Source organism: Schistocerca serialis, chromosome 4 (genome assembly GCF_023864345.2).
Source record: "Schistocerca serialis cubense isolate TAMUIC-IGC-003099 chromosome 4, iqSchSeri2.2, whole genome shotgun sequence".
Classification (NCBI taxonomy): domain Eukaryota; kingdom Metazoa; phylum Arthropoda; class Insecta; order Orthoptera; family Acrididae; genus Schistocerca; species Schistocerca serialis.
This window is the reverse complement of record NC_064641.1, coordinates 44,908,209-44,925,230: the sequence shown is the minus strand read 5'-3', so window position 1 is coordinate 44,925,230 and position 17,022 is coordinate 44,908,209.

Genomic DNA, 17,022 nt, shown 5'->3' with positions numbered 1-17,022 from the left:
CAGATTGGGATTATTTTAGGGCAGGTGCTGTGTACAGTGAAGACAGCTATAGGTTAGTGTATGCGATTTGAATATGAAGAGTCTGTTACAAGTTATGATACGTAACATCTAGATGTGAGGCCACTAGAATGTGCTTTTTGTAATGTACCTCATCTCAGAGAGTGTTCTACTATTGTACAAGACAGAGATCTGCATTTGTGTTTGTAGCCATAACCACAATGAAGGTGTGTTCAACTATTGTCTTCTGAACTTTATGTTGCTGTTGTTATCGACAGACAGGATGGCACTGATACCTTTGTTGTATGTAGTAGCATTAAGTTGCTGGTGGACGCCCTTGGTAGTAGAAGCAGATCTGGTTGCCCTTTGACTCATTTATGGTACTGTGTTCATTTGATTGCCTGATAGTAGTTTACCACAGAGAGAGAGAATGTGCATATTGTTGTTTTTGGTTGGTGCCCACTTTTGTGTCAAAAGGCCTGAGATGCTTTTGACTTGTGTATGTCTTGTAATGTTTACGAAGTTTTTTTTATTTTCATTGTTGTATTATGCCCATTTTTACATAATAAGAAGGTCTGGGCAGAATACTGTTGATCTGTTATTAACTACCTAACGATCTACTGAAGTAATTGTGCATATGTGGAAATACTTACGTTGTTAATAAAAGCTGTTATAAAATAAGATCATACCTGTACAACTTCCCAGCCCACAACCCAACTCCACCCACAGCGCTCACATAACAACAAAGACAGCAACAACAACAACAACTACTACTACTACTACTACTACTACACAACTACAAGAGCGCTAAACTTGGAAACTATTTCATCGTGTTAGCTTGATACATCAGAAGGAGGAATTTCATTTCTGTCAGTTTAGTCACGTGCGTCCAACCCGACTGTCTGACGGCAGCCCCGCCGAATTACAATCAATAAACTCCAAACGCCTGGTTCCACAGGAGATAGAGCCAACCAACACACAGTTCCTCCCATACTCAATATTTTCTCGTACTTAAGTGCTCAGTGGGAGACGAGAAACCAGATCAGCCATGCCTACAGCGTTATATGTCAGTGTTGAGCCATTTCGCATTGTCAGACATACTTTTTGGCCTTATTAGTTATTACATCAGCGAGTTTACACAGTTTTTGAAATGTATCAGAATTATCAAGCAATTGTATTATGTTCTGTGTTGGTAACTATCTTATACAGATTTCCGCTACCTTATGAAGGTAGCAAATACATGCCCAGAAGATCTTAGATGGGTATCACACTCACACCATTCCGAGTGCCGTTCCCCTCTACTGCTTAAATACACATGGTGTGATCCATGGCCCGTCAAAAGGTGTACTAGATCGTTACCTGGATTGAAATCTGTTTTTAACCTTTCGACAGAAATGTTACATTTTTAACCTTGGGAAAAATTAGTAAACTTCTCTGGCAGTGACCGATGATTCCCACTGCCCTCCCCTTATACTCATTACTTCCTCTCTAATCTCCCTATTTTTTCCAAGATATGTAGCCTTAATATCCCGTGTCTTAGCTAAATTCCTTCTCTGAAGCAAACACTCAGCTGTATTATCCCATATTAACAAATGTAATGGACATAGCCGTCTTGTAAGGACCAGTCCATTTGTTGTCGAAGTACCAAAGGCGCCTGTATACCTTATTACTATGTTCCTCTAAACCCTTCTCACAGCCACGGGAGGCCTCACAAGGCGCAAGCTGTGGGCCCACAAGCTAAATCCATAAGATCTGGCGTGATAGCCTGAATATTTGAGGCATAAGGCTGAACATCCTCTGTCCAATGCTTACCAACATATAGAGCAGACCTAATGCTTTCTCACCCATTTGCTCAGTGTGAGGCATGAAATACTAACTCAATACTTCAGCTATGTTGAGCAAGGAAGGGGTGCCGAGCAGGAAATAGATAGGCTACGTTAATGGCGTGCGTGGCAAAAACCAAGGTGCAATACCTGACAGGTGTTTTCTCTGTAATGCCTTATAACACCTTAGGCGGGATTGCCCGCAGCAGGAGAAGGAGTTGAATAAAGCAGTTGACTAATTCCTAAGGGTGCAGCAGGAGATGGTCGCTTGATCGCTTTCCTTGGCGGTATTCTGACTAGATTCATATACAACAGACATAGGAACCTATTCATTTGTTGCGGAATTGACAGCAAGACGGTATGTTGTCTTCTTGATACCGGTGTCTCAGTCCCAGTCGTGACCGGAAGGTGTTTTTGTACTCAACATGCGGTACGTTCTTGGTCAGGGTTGAACGAGGTCTGGACTTCACACGTTGAGATCCCTTTTAGCTCATTAGACACACTAGTATCTTTTAAATTTTACACATGGCTGGAGCAACAACTGAAGAATGAATCCTTCTTCTAGAAACAGTAAACAGCCAGTCAGTTGCAAACAGGGTGGACAGAAAATGTGTGAAATGCTTGTAGGGATGTTACAGGCAGGTTGTACTGGGACATAAATGTTAAGAAAGAAATACGATATGTTGCACCGTTTCCGAGTTATTTAGCATTGAATTTAGCCAATCGCGGCGTCGCGCGCTCGCATTCAAGCGGCCTGCCAGGGGCGGTGTTGCCCAACGATTGCTTCGACTCGTTAGCTGAAACTTGAATTTACGCGCGCGACGATCTGATTGGCTAACTTCAATGCTAAATAACTCGGAAACGGAGCAACATATCGCATTTCTTTCTTAACATTTATGTCTCAGTACAACCTGCCCTGCAACATCCCTACAAGCGTTTCAGACATTTTCTGACCACACTGTATACGCTATGGTTAACCTTCTCAGGTTGTTTATATTTCCTTCCGAAGAAGACGTTTAAATATAATTTTGAACCTAGGCTAAACGACTTTACAATCGTTGATAATTTTACTGTTAACCTTAAAAGTGCTCTTGATGCTGCAAATATAGAGAAATCTCAACAGACCAGAATAGGACATGAATGCAGTGAAGTTTTAGAAAAAGAAGTAAAGTTACCCAATATAAGCATTCGCAATAAAAGGAAAGAAGAACTGTTACTACCATTAACCGAAAATTAAAGAACATCAAGACTCTAGGTATGAGTGCTGTTAAAGGAAATACGCTTCCTATCACAAAAAAAGCGAATACGTAGCCAAAACGTTAGCATTTTTCGCGGAAGACGGTATCTCCGAAATCGTTAATGATGCTACCCCTAGATTACAAAAATAAATTAGGAATATTTTAGTTACAACTAAAAATCACATGAAAGAATCACAAAAAAGAAGTTAATATGAAGCCTAAACCCCCTATCTTGAAAAGCCAGTTAAAAGTACATAAAGAAAACTAAACTATTTTCCCGATCGTTCACGGGATAAACGGTCCATATCACAAACTAGCGAGATTTTTGCACACTAAAATCAAAGTAGCTTCCATATTTGAAAACATTTTTCTGTTAAAAACAATGCTGATTTAATAAATAAGTTAAAAATTATAGGATTCATCCCTTCCTCTTAGCCGGCCGGAATGGCCGAGCGGTTCTAGCCACTTCAGTCTGAAACCGCACGACCGCTACGGTCGCAGGTTAGAATCCTGCCTCGGGCATGGATGTGTGTGCTGTCCTTAGGTTAGTTAGGTTTAAGTAGTTCTAAGTTCTAGGGGACTGATGACCTCAGTAGTTAAGTCCTATAGTGCTCAGAGAAATTTGAACCCTTCCTCTTAGTTGACTTTCTTTGACATTATCAGTTTATATACTACATACTCATAGTGTTTAATAGCAGTAGCCAAGATCTACATGTTAAAATCAATATTACAAAATAAATACAAGATGAAAATAGAGAACATACTTTTTTGGATTTCAAACTGATGTTACTTAACAACAAAATCAGTTTTGACATTTTTCATAAACCAACATTTGCAGGTAATACACTGTAGCTGACTCATTGCCATCCATAGACCAATAAAACCACTTTTTTCAACTCTTCGATACATTGAAAGGAGCGCACACATTTAGAACCGCACTGTTTCCAAAAAGAAATATCCTAATTGAATCCATTGCAGTTAACAATGCATATGAGCCTACATTGGTTTATCATATCGTAAAGTAAAAAACAGCTGTTAAGTGTTCAACTTTAGGGAACAGCATCTAGAAGACAAGAAGGCAGAATAATAAATTTATTTCTATACTTTTCTGGGCAATTTATCACACTGGGTAAGTAGACTGTTAAATAAGGAAAATTGCTTTCTCTGTAAATAGTAGCCTAAAACAAAATTCAACCCACTCTCTCACAACATGGGAAGACAGTTTCACAAACGTTGGTGTTTATAAAATTAGATGCAATGGGTGCCCTAACTGTTGCATAAGACAGACAGGGAGGCCGTTTAAAGTAAGATTGAAAGAGTACCCGCCAAGTAAACGTGAGCGAAATGTCTACAATTCCACTTCTGCTGAACATCTGCTTCTTCTTCAGCACACACCATGGAGACTAGAAGACTTTTGATTACGAAAAAGTAAAGTTTACAAAGATTAATAATTCCAGTCCCAAAGAAAGCAGGTGTTGACAGATGTGAAAAATACCGAACTATCAGCTTAATAAGTCACAGCTGCAAAATACTAACACGAATTCTTTACAGACGAATGGAAAAACTAGTAGAAGCCAACCTCGGGGAAGATCAGTTTGGATTCCGTAGAAACACTGGAACACGTGAGGCAATACTGACCTTACGACTTATCTTAGAAGAAAGATTAAGGAAAGGCAAACGTACGTTTCTAACATTTGTAGACTTCGAGAAAGCTTTTGACAATGTTGACTGGAATACTCTCTTTCAAATTCTAAAGGTGGCAGGGGTAAAATACAGGGAGCGAAAGGCTATTTACAATTTGTACAGAAACCAGATGGCAGATATAAGAGTCGAGGGACATGAAAGGGAAGCAGTGGTTGGGAAGGGAGTAAGACAGGGTTGTAGCCTGTCCCCGATGTTGTTCAATCTGTATATTCAGCAAGCAGTAAAGGAAACAAAAGAAAAATTCGGAGCAGGTATTAAAATTCATGGAGAAGAAATAAAAACTTTGAGGTTCGCCGATGACATTGTAATTCTGTCAGAGACAGCAAAGGACTTGGAAGAGCAGTTGAATGGAATGGACAGTGTCTTGAAAGGAGGATATAAGATGAACATCAACAAAAGCAAAACAAGGATAATGGAATGTAGTCTAATTAAGTCGGGTGATGCTGAGGGAATTAGATTAGGAAATGAGGCACTTAAAGTAGTAAAGGAGTTTTGCTATTTGGGGAGCAAAATAACTGATGATGGTCGAAGTAGAGAGGATATAAAATGTAGGCTGGCAATGGCAAGGAAAGCGTTTCTGAAGAAGAGAAATTTGTTAACATCCAGTATTGATTTAAGTGTCAGGAAGTCATTTCTGAAAGTATTCGTATGGAGTGTAGCCATGTATGGAAGTGAAACATGGACGATAAATAGTTTGGACAAGAAGAGAATAGAAGCTTTTGAAATGTGGTGCTACAGAAGAATGCTGAAGATTAGATGGGTAGATCACATAACTAATGAGGAAGTATTGAATAGGATTGGGGAGAAGAGAAGTTTGTGGCACAACTTGACCAGAAGAAGGGATTGGTTGATAGGACATGTTCTGAGGCATCAAGGGATCACCAATTTAGTACTGGAGGGCAGCGTGGAGGGTAAAAATCGTAGGGGGAGACCAAGAGATGAATACACTAAGCAGATTCAGAAGGATGTAGGTTGCAGTAGGTACTGGGAGATGAAAAAGCTTGCACAGGATAGAGTAGCATGGAGAGCTGCATCAAACCAGTCTCAGGACTGAAGACCACAACAACAACAACAACAAAGATTACAACAGATTACAAAGACGGATCCATTTTAAATGAGCAGTGCAACTCAAACTCGAAATGTTGTAAGCAGCTTCAGACTCCTGCTTTCACTGAAGTAGCAGAGAAGTGGCTCGATCTTCCATATGACTGTAGAATATGTCATTTTCCGCGTCTGTTAATGGCAGCAGTACTTCTGTTTCTTCTTTGCTATCGTGTCACATACATTTCTAGACGTTTGATGTTCACAGTTTTTCTCATGTGTTTTATTTGAGAGTTATACACGTTTTATTATCTTATTTCTCCCACACCCATACAACCATATCTCTCTATCCCCCCTTTCCTTCCCTCTTTCTACCCCCATTTCTCTCCCCTTTCACTCTCTTGCCTCACCCCCTCCTCCTCCGTGTTCCTTTTGCTGTAGTTTCTATTTGCACTAGTCACAGTTTCATGTACATTGTTTTTACCACAATGACCTTTTTTAGATGGTAACTTATAATTTGTTGACATTTTATTAAAAAAATGGTTCAAATGGCTCTGAGCACTACGGGACTTAACGTCAATGGTCATCAGTCCCATAGAACTTAGAACTACTTAAACCTAACTAGCCTAAGGACATCACACAACACCCAGTCATCGCGAGGCAGAGAAAATCCCTGACCCTGCCGGGAAGCGAACGCGGGAACCCGGGCGCGGGAAGCGAGAACGCTACCGCACGACCACGAGCTGCGTACACATTATATTAATTTAAATATGTGCACAGCTACGTATGACTTCTTTTTAATGTCATAATTTTAATTTCAACTTTTGAAGCAAATTTAGGACAATAAAGTTTCATTCACTGTCGCGCACCCACCTTGCGCATACTACCAATGCCCTCTCTTGCTAGAAGTTTTCTCGAGCGCAAGCGTTGCATACGTGACGCTAGTGCGCTAGACGTACATTGGTGAGGAGGTACCATATGACAACAACCCCACAACGCAGCGCGGTTTCTCACATAGGAAAATTCACGTTCAAGAAATCGTTCACGAAGGAGAACCGTACAAACAAACATACCGTCACTTGACCACCGGACAGGCTCCCTTATGGACAACAAAGAAATAAGCGTAGTAGGTAGCTTAAAGATGTGAAAACAAATAAATCACCAGGTCTGGATGGAACCACAGTTCGATTTTGCAAAGAATATTCTACGGCAGTGGCCCCTTACCTAGATCGCATTTATCGTGAATCTCTTGCCCAGCAGGAAGTTTTAAGTGACTAAAAAATAGCATATAAGAAAGGTAAAAGAACAGACCTGCAAAATTACAGAGAAATGTCCCTAGTTTCTGTTTGCTGCAGAATCCTTGAAAACGTTCTCAATTCTAATACAATAAACATTCTTGAGATTAAACAGCTTATGTTCACGAATCAGCATGGTTTTAGAAAGCATCGCTCGTGCGAAACTCAGACTGCCCTTTTCTCACACGATATACTGAGCAATACTTATGAAGGCCAACAGGCAGAGTGGATATTTCTAGGTTTCCGGAAAGCATTTGACGCGGTGCCCCATTGCAGGCTGTTAACGAAGCTACGATCATATGGAATAAGTTCACCGATATGTGAGTGGCTCGAAGACTTCTTAAAGAATAGAACCCAGTATGTTGTCCTCGACGGCGAGTGTTCATCAGAGACACGGGTATCGTGAGGGGTGCCTCCAGGAAGTGTGATAGTACCGCTGTTGTTCTCAGTATAAACAAAATGATTTGGCGGAGAGGGTGGGCAGCAGTCTACTGATGATGCCGTGGTGTACGGTAAGGTGTCGAAGTAGAGTGACTTAGACAAAGTTTCCAGTGGGTGTGATGAATAGCAACTAGTCCTGAAAAATGGAAATTAAAGCGAATGAGTAGGAAGAACAAACGTGTAATATTCGGATACAGTATTACTAGCGTCCAGGTTGACACAGTGAAGTCGTTTAAATACCTGGACGTAACATTTCAAAGCAATATGAGGTGGAACGAGCATGTGAAAACTGTGGTAGAGAAGGTAAATCGTTGATTTCGCTTTATCGGGATAATTTCAGGATATGGTGGTTCACCTTAAAGGAGACCGCATATAGAACACAGATGCGACATTTTCTTGATAGTGCTCGAGTGAAATCGGACTGAAGAGGGACATCGAAGCAATTCAGAGGAGAGCTGCTAAATTTGTTACGGATTGGTTCGAACAAAACTTACGCGTTACGGAGACGCTTCGGGAAGTGAAATGGGAATCCCTGGAGGGAAGGCAGCGATCTTTTCAGGAAAGACAATTGAGAAAATTTAGAGAACCGTCATTTGAAGTTCACTGCCGTCCAATTCTGCTCCCGCCGTCATAAATCGCGCTTAATGACTACGAAGGAAACGGAGGCTTACAGACAGTCGCTTTTGCTTCTCTCTATTTGCGAGTGGAGTGCGGAGGGGAAACGACAAGTAGTGCTAAAGGGTACCCTCCTCCACGCACCTTACGTTGGTTTGCAGAGTATCTATGTAGATTTGAGTGTAGAGGAACCTCTTGTGGCTGTAGATGCAGGGAACATGCAGCAGTCCTAGGCAGGTAGGAGGCCTAGGTCATTTGCAAAGTCTAATAGAAAGAAGAAGGTTCTGCTGCTAGGTAGTTCGCACGGTAGAGGTGAGGGCCAGCAGTTGCAGGAAGTGTTTGGGAATGAGTACCCAGTCACCAGCATTGTGAAGCCTAGAGCAGGGTAGGCTCAGGTGACTGATGGCTTGTTATGTAGGAATTTTACGAAGTAGGATCAGGTAGCGATAGTGGTTGGAGCAGAAAACAGTCTTGATAAGGACGGGGAATATGTTGTATTTGGTGACCTGGTAAAGATAACTACTCAAACTGGTGACACTAATGAGCATTCCACGCAACTCTTTCAGCATCATAATCATCCTCTTCTTAATGCGGCTATGAGGCGCGTTAACCTGGGGCTGGAGGGGGCGCTGATCGCCGAGGACATGGACCAAATTCCAGTGGTGCCAGTTGAGTCTATCAGTAGGTCGGGTTTCACAAGGCATGGCCTGCACCTCAATAGGTATGGGAAAGGGAGGCTGGCAGAGCTTATAGGTGGTTGGTGGTAGTGGTGGTGGTGGTGGTGGTGGTGGTGGTGGTGGTGGTGGGATCACTAATGCAAAAATTCCTGTAGTAGTTGGTGTCAGAACTGCACCTTTCTTAGATTGAAGTCAGCTGATAGGTATACCTGCTTAAAGGAAGTCCGTCTAACTAAGGGCTCACCTTCAGAGGATGTCATGTTTCCCAGTAGAGAGGGATTTAACATATTTCATCGAAATATAAGAGGTATTAGAGATAAAATCAGTGAACTGCTTATAGATGTAGACTCGGAAATTATTGGTATATCGGAGCACCACTTAAATAACTAGACAATTTAGAGGCTTTCTTTACAAGGATGCAGATTGGCTGGTTGGTTTTCAAGGAGTTCCTTGCGGGGTGGGGGAGTGCCTATATACTTAAAAAACAGTATTTCATTTGCGTTCAAAGACGAATCACACACTGCACTGAGCAGATATTTGAATGTGGAGCAGGGGCTGTTGTGTTTAGTGAAACTAAACTTCCAACTGTTGTTGTTTATAGGTTCCCTAACTCTGACTTGAGAGCATTTTTGTTCAAGCTAGAGAGAGTTCTTGATTCACTTTGTAGGAAGTACCAGAAATTAGTTTATGTGGTGACTTCAATGTAAATTTTGAATATGATGGTGCAAGAAAATGGGTTTTGGTATATCTCCTAAATTCATATGTTCAGATTCAGGCTGTGTTTTTTCAAACCAGGGTGCAGGGGAACAGTAGCACAGCCATTGAAAATATTTTTATTCCTTTTTCATTACTAGATGGGAATTCTGTTAGTGAAAGGGTGAATGGCGTTTCAGACCATAACGCACGAATTTTAACAGGAAAATGCTTTTGTACTCAAACAAATGTCACATATAATTACACACTATGGAGGAAAGTTAATCCAACAGAAATGGAGATATTTTTGTACCTTGTCAAGGAACACGACTGGCAGGATGTTTATAATGCCGATAACATAGATGATAAATATAATGCTTCCCTTCTACATCTACATCTACATCCATACTCCGCAAGCCACCTGACGGTGTGTGGCGGAGGGTACCCTGAGTACCTCTATCGGTTCTCCCTTCCATTCCAGTCTCGTATTGTTCGTGGAAAGAAGGATTGTCGGTATGCTTCTGTGTGGGCACTAATCTCTCTGATTTTATCCTCATGGTCTCTTCGCGAGATATACGTAGGAGGGAGCAATATACTGCTTGACTCTTCGGTGAAGGTATGTTCTCGAAACTTTAACAAAAGCCCGTACCGAGCTACTGAGCGTCTCTCCTGCAGAGTCTTCCACTGGAGTTTATCTGTCATCTCCGTAACGCTTTCGCGATTACTAAATGATCCTGTAACGAAGCGCGCTGCTCTCCGTTGGATCTTCTCTATCTCTTCTATCAACCCTATCTGGAACGGATCCCACACTGCTGAGCAGTATTCAAGCAGTGGGCGAACAAGTGTACTGTAACCTACTTCCTTTGTTTTCGGATTGCATTTCCTTAGGATTCTTCCAATGAATCGCAGTCTGGCATCTGCTTCACCGACGATCGACTTTACATGATCATTCCATTTTAAATCACTCCTAACGCGTACTCCCAGATAATTTATGGAATTAACTGCTTCCAGTTGCTGACCTGCTATTTTGTAGCTAAATGATAAGTGTTCTATCTTTCTATGTATTCGCAGCACACTCCACTTGTCTACATTGAGATTCAACTGCCATTCCCTGCACCATGCGTCAATTCGCTGCAGATCCTCCTGCATTTCAGTACAATTTTTCATTGTTACAACCTCTCGATACACCACAGCATCATCTGCAAAAAGCCTCAGTGAACTTCCGATGTCATCCACAAGGTCATTTATGTATATTGTGAATAGCAACGGTCCTATAACACTCCCCTGCGGGCCACTTGAAATCACTCTTACTTCGGAAGACTTCTCTCCATTGAGAATGACATGCTGCGTTCTGTTATCTAGGAACTCTTCAATCCAATCACACAATTGGTCTGATAGTCCATATGCTCTTACTTTCTTCATTAAACGACTGTGGGGAACTGTATCGAACGCCTTGCGGAAGTCAAGAAAAACGGCATCTACCTGTGAACCCGTGTCTATGGCCCTCTGAGTCTCGTGGACGAATAGCGCGAGCTGGGTTTCACACGACCGTCTTTTTCGAAACCCATGCTGATTCCTACAGAGTAGATTTCTAGTCTCCATAAAAGTCATTATACTCGAATATAATACGTGTTCCAAAATTCTACAACTGATCGACGTTAGAGATATAGGTCTATAGTTCTGCACATCTGTTCGACGTCCCTTCTTGAAAACGGGGATGACCTGTGCCCTTTTCCAATCCTTTGGAACGCTACGCTCTTCTAGAGACCTACGGTACACCGCTGCAAGAAGGGGGCAAGTTCCTTCGCGTACTCTGTGTAAAATCGAACTGGTATCCCATCAGGTCCAGCGGCCTTTCCTCTTTTGAGCGATTTTAATTGTCTCTCTATCCCTCTGTCGTCTATTTCGATATCTACCATTTTGTCATCTGTACGACAATCTAGAGAAGGAACTACAGTGCAGTCTTCCTCTGTGAAACAGCTTTGGAAAAAGGCATTTAGTATTTCGGCCTTTAGTCTGTCATCCTCTGTTTCAGTACCATTTTGGTCACAGAGTGTCTGGACATTTTGTTTTGATCCACCCACCGCTTTGACATAAGACCAAAATTTCTTAGGATTTTCTGCCAAGTCAGTACATAGAACTTTACTTTCGAATTCATTGAACGCCTCTCACATAGCCCTACTCACACTACATTTCGCTTTGCGTAATTTTTGTTTGTCTGCAAGGCTTTGGCTATGTTTATGTTTGCTGTGAAGTTCCCTTTGCTTCCGCAGCAGTTTTATAACTCGGTTGTTGTACCACGGTGGCTCTTTTCCATCTCTTACGATCTTGCTTGGCACATACTCATCTAACGCATACTGTACGATGGTTTTGAACTTTGTCCACTGATCCTCAACACTATCTGTACTTGAGACGAAACTTTTGTGTTGAGCCGTCAGGTACTCTGTAATCTGCTTTTTGTCACTTTCGCTAAACAGAAAAATCTTCCTACCTTTTTTAATATTTCTATTTACGGCTGAAATTATCGATGCAGTAACCGCTTCATGATCGCTAATTCCCTGTTCTGCGTTAATTTTTTCAAATAGTTGGGATGTGTTTGTCACCAGAAAGTCTAATATGTTATCGCCACGAGTCGGTTCTCTGTTTAACTGCTCAAGGTAGTTTTCAAATACAGCACCTAAAAAAATTTCACAGGATTCTTTGTCCCTGCCACCCGTTATGAACGTTTGAGTCTCCCAGTCTATATCCGGCAAATTAAAATCTCCAACCAGAACTATAACATGGTGGGGAAATCTACTCGAAATATTTTCCAAATTATCCTTCAGGTGCTCAGCCACAACAGCTGCTGGGCCAGGGGGCCTATAGAGACATCCAATTACCATGTCTGAGCCTGCTTTAACCGTGACCTTCACCCAAATCATTTCACATTTCGGATCTCCTTCAATTTCCTTCGATACTATTGCACTTCTTATCGTATAAACACGCCTCCCCCTTCACTGTCCAGCCTGTCTCTGCGGTATACATTCCAATCTGAGTTTAGGATTTCATTACTGCTTACGTCTGGTTTCAGCCAACTTTCTGTCCCTATTTCTATATGGGCATTGTGACCGTTTATTAATGAGAGCAGTTCTGGAACCTTTCTAAAGACGCTCCTGCAGTTTACTATTAGCACATTAATATTGTTATTCTCTGTTGCATTTTGCCTACTCCTACCTTGCCGCGTCTCAGGAGGCGTCTTGTCGGGCCTAGGGAGGGGATTCTCTAACCTAAAAAACCCCCATGTGCACTCCACACGTACTCCGCTACCCTTGTAATCGCTTCCGGCGTGTAGTGCACGCCTGACATATTCAGGGGGACCCTACATTTCTCCACCCGATAGTGGAAGTCGAGAAATTTGTACCCCAGATCTCCGCAGAATCGTCTGAGCCTCTGGTTTAAGCCTTCCTCTCGGCTCCAAACCAGAGGACCGCGATCGGTTCTGGGAATGATACTACAAATAGTTAGCTCTGATTCCACCCCGCGAGCGAGGCTTTTCGCCTTCACCAATTCCGCCAACCGCCTGTACGAACTGAGGATGACCTCTGAACCCAGACAGCAGGAGTCATTGGTGCCGACATGAGCAACAATTTGCAGTCGGGTGCACCCAGTGCTCTCTATCGCCGCCGGCAGGGCCTCCTCCACATCTCGAATGAGACCCCCCGGCAAGCAGACAGAGTGAACACTGGCCTTCTTCCCCGACCTTCCCGCTATTTCCCTAAGGGGCTCCATCACCCGCCTAACGTTGGAGCTCCCAATAACTCCTAAACCCCTCCCCCCGTGTGCCTGCTCGGACCTTGCTGAAGGAGCAGCCAAATGTCTACTCACAGGCAGAGAGGGCGATGCCATACGGCCAGACTCCACATTTACCCTCCGCGTCGTGCGCCGCGAACGCCGCTGAACCCGCCACTCCCCTTGGGGAGAGGGTGGCCCAACCGCGACCGGTACCCGCGAAGATGTCTCGACAGCAGGGACAGTGGGTGAAGCATGTAACACCTGGGGTGTACCATGCGACGCACCAGACTCCCCACTGCCGCTACACTCCGAGGCAGCAGCCTGAAGACGGCTGACCGCGGCCATCAACACGCTCAGCTGTTCGCGAACAGTGGCCAGCTCCTCCTGCGTCCGTACACAGCAGTCACACATCCCATCCATCCTATGGAACCAATTTACTGTGGAGAGTTAATCAACTCTTAACTAGACTGCTAATGCACTAAAGGCGGCTGATTGTTGACTAAACTGTGATTGCTAGCCACATCTTGTAGAAAAACAACATTTCTCATGCTCTTTGAGAGCTGATTTCCATTAGATCGTTTTAAACGGGGTAATAGCAGTAAAAGGCAGCCCAGATAGCTGACTAGTGGGATAAGGATATCCTGTAGAACAATGCGGAAATTATATAAAAATGTTAGAAGCAGTAATAATCAGGTTACAGTAGCCCAATACAAACAGTACTGTAAGATGCTTAAAATGTTATTAGGAAGGGAAGGAGTATGTGGTATGCGAATAGAACAACTAACCCACAGGATAAAATTAAAGCCATGTGGTCAGTTGTAAAGGAAGTATCTGGTCAGCAGCACAAGGGCGGCGATACAAAGTCAGTTCATAGTAAAAATATTTCTTTTACTGATAAGTCAGATATATGTATAGTATTTAACGATCATTTTCTGAGCATTGCTGGTGGATTAAATAAAAATTTAGTTTCTACAGGGAATCATATAACTCTTTGGCCAAATGCCTTTCCCGAGATTGATGTCTGAAATACTCCTCTGTGATGCAGACAAGGGGGAGATTGAGTCAATAATTAAATCAATGAAGACTAAGGACTCTTACGGTTATGATGGAGTGCCTAGCACAATAATGAAGTACTGTGCTGCACTTGTTAGCCCTGTAGTTACCCATATTCTTAATTTACTTTAGGGATGGTCAGTTTCCTGAACGATTACAGTACTCAGTACTAAAAAGGCTTTATAAAAAGAGAGAAAGGGATAATGTAGATAATCTCAGAAATATTTCTATGGCATTAGTGTTTGCTAAAGTTATTGAAAAGGCTGTGTATTTAAACATAATTGATCCTTTTATATCACACTATTTGCTATCAAATGTACAGTTCGGCTTTAGAAGTCATTTAACAACCGAAAATGCTATATTCTCTTTTCTCTGAGGTACTGAATTGGTTACATAAATGGTTTCGAACGCTTCGCACATTTTTTGATTTAACTGAAGCGTTTGATTGTGTTGATGATCGCAAAATATTGCTCCATTATTTGGACCAATATGGGAGATGAGGAGTAGCTCATGATTGCTTCACCTCTTACTTTATCAACAGACAGGAAAAGTTCATTGCTCACAATGTTGGGAATGGCTATGATGTAGGGTCTGAGTGAAGTACGGACAAGGGGGGGGGGGCGGGGCAGGAGGTGCCCCAGGGATCAGTGCTAGGGCCACTCCTGTTCTTTATTTATATAAATGATGCCCTCCAGTATTATGAGTAATCCTAAAATATTTCTGTTTGCTGATGACACTTGCTTGCTAGTAAGGGATGTTGTGTGCAACATGGGTTCAGATTCAAATAGTGCAGTTCATTACATAACATCATGGCTTGTAGAAAATGAGCTAACGCTAAATCACAGTAACACCCAGTTTTTACAGTTTCTAACACACAATTCAACAAAACATGGCGTTCTAACTTCACAGAATGGGCATGTTATTAGTGAAACTGAACAGTTAAAATTTCTAGGTTTTCAGATAGATAGTAAATTGCCATGGAAAGCCCACGTTCAGGATCTCGTCCAAAGACTTAGTGCTGCCATTTTTATCATTCGAACAGTATCTGAAGTTAGTGATGTTTCGACACGAAAATTAATCTACTTTTCTTATTTTCATTCGATTGTGTCGTGTGGTGTTATATTTTGGGGTAACTCTTCCATTCTGAAAGGATATTTTTGGCTCATAAATGGGCAGTTCGGGCAATAAGTGGTGTAAGTTCACGAGCCTCTTGTCGACTCTGTTCAGAGGTCTGGGTATTTTGACATTGGCCTCTCAATATATATATATATATATATATATATATATATATATATATATATATATATATATATATGTTGTTGTTGTTGTGATCTTCAGTCCTGAGACTGGTTTGATGCAGCTCTCCATGCTACTCCATCCTGTGCAAGGATCTTCATCTCCCAGTACCTACTGCAACCTACATCCTTCTGAAACTGCTTAGTGTATTCATCTCTTGGTCTCCCTCTACGATTTTTACCCTCCACGCTGCCCTCCAATAGTAAATTGATGATCTCTTGATGCCTCAGAACATGTCCTACCAACCGATCCCTTCTTCTTGTCAAGTTGTGCCACAAACTTCACTTCTCCCCAATCCTATTCAGTACTTCCTCATTAATTGTGTGATCTACCCATCTAATCTTCAGCATTCTTATGTAGCACCACATTTCGAAAGTTTCTATTCTCTTCTTGTCCAAACTAGTTATCGTCCATGTTTCACTTCCATACATGGCTGCACTTCATACAAATACTTTCAGAAATGACTTCCTGACACTTAAATCTATACTGATGTTAACAAATTTCTCTTCTTCAGAAACGCATTCCTTGCCATTGCTAGTCTACATTATACATCCTCTCTACTTCGACCATCATCAGTTATTTTGCTCCCCAAATAGCAAAACTCCTTTACTACTTTACGTGTCTCATTTCCTAATCTAATTCGACTACATTCCATTATCCTCGTTTTGCTTTTGTCGATGTTCATCTTATATCTTCCTTTCAAGACACTGTCCATTCCATTCAGCTGGTCTTCCAAGTCCTTTGCTGTCTCTGACAGAATTACAATGTCGTCGGCGAACCTCAAAGTTTTTATTTCTTCTCCATGGATTTTAATACCTAATCCGAATTTTTCTTTTGTTTCCTTTACTGCTTGCTCAATATACAGATTGAATAACATCGGGGAGAGGCTACAACCCTGTTTTACTCCCTTCCCAACCATTGCTTCCCTTTCATGTTCCTCGACTCTTATAACTGCCATCTGGTTTCTGTACAAATTGTAAATAGCCTTTCGCTCCCTGTGTTTTACCCCTGCCACCTTTAGAATTTGAAAGAGAGTATTCCAGTCAACATTGTCAAAAGCTTTCTCTAAGTCTACAAATGCTAGAAACGTAGGTTTGCCTTTCCTTAATCTTTCTTCTAAGATAAGTCGTAAGGTCAGTATTGCCTCACGTGTTCCAGTATTTCTACGGAATCCAAACTGGTCTTCCCCCGAGGTCGGTTTCTACTAGTTTTTCCATTCGTCTGTAGAGAATTCGTGTTAGTATTTTGCAGCTGTGGCTTATTAAACTAATTGTTCGGTAATTTTCACATCTGTCAACACCTGCTTTCTTTGGGATTGGAATTATTATATTCTTCTTGAAGTCTGAGGGTATTTCACCTGTCTGATACATCTTGCTCA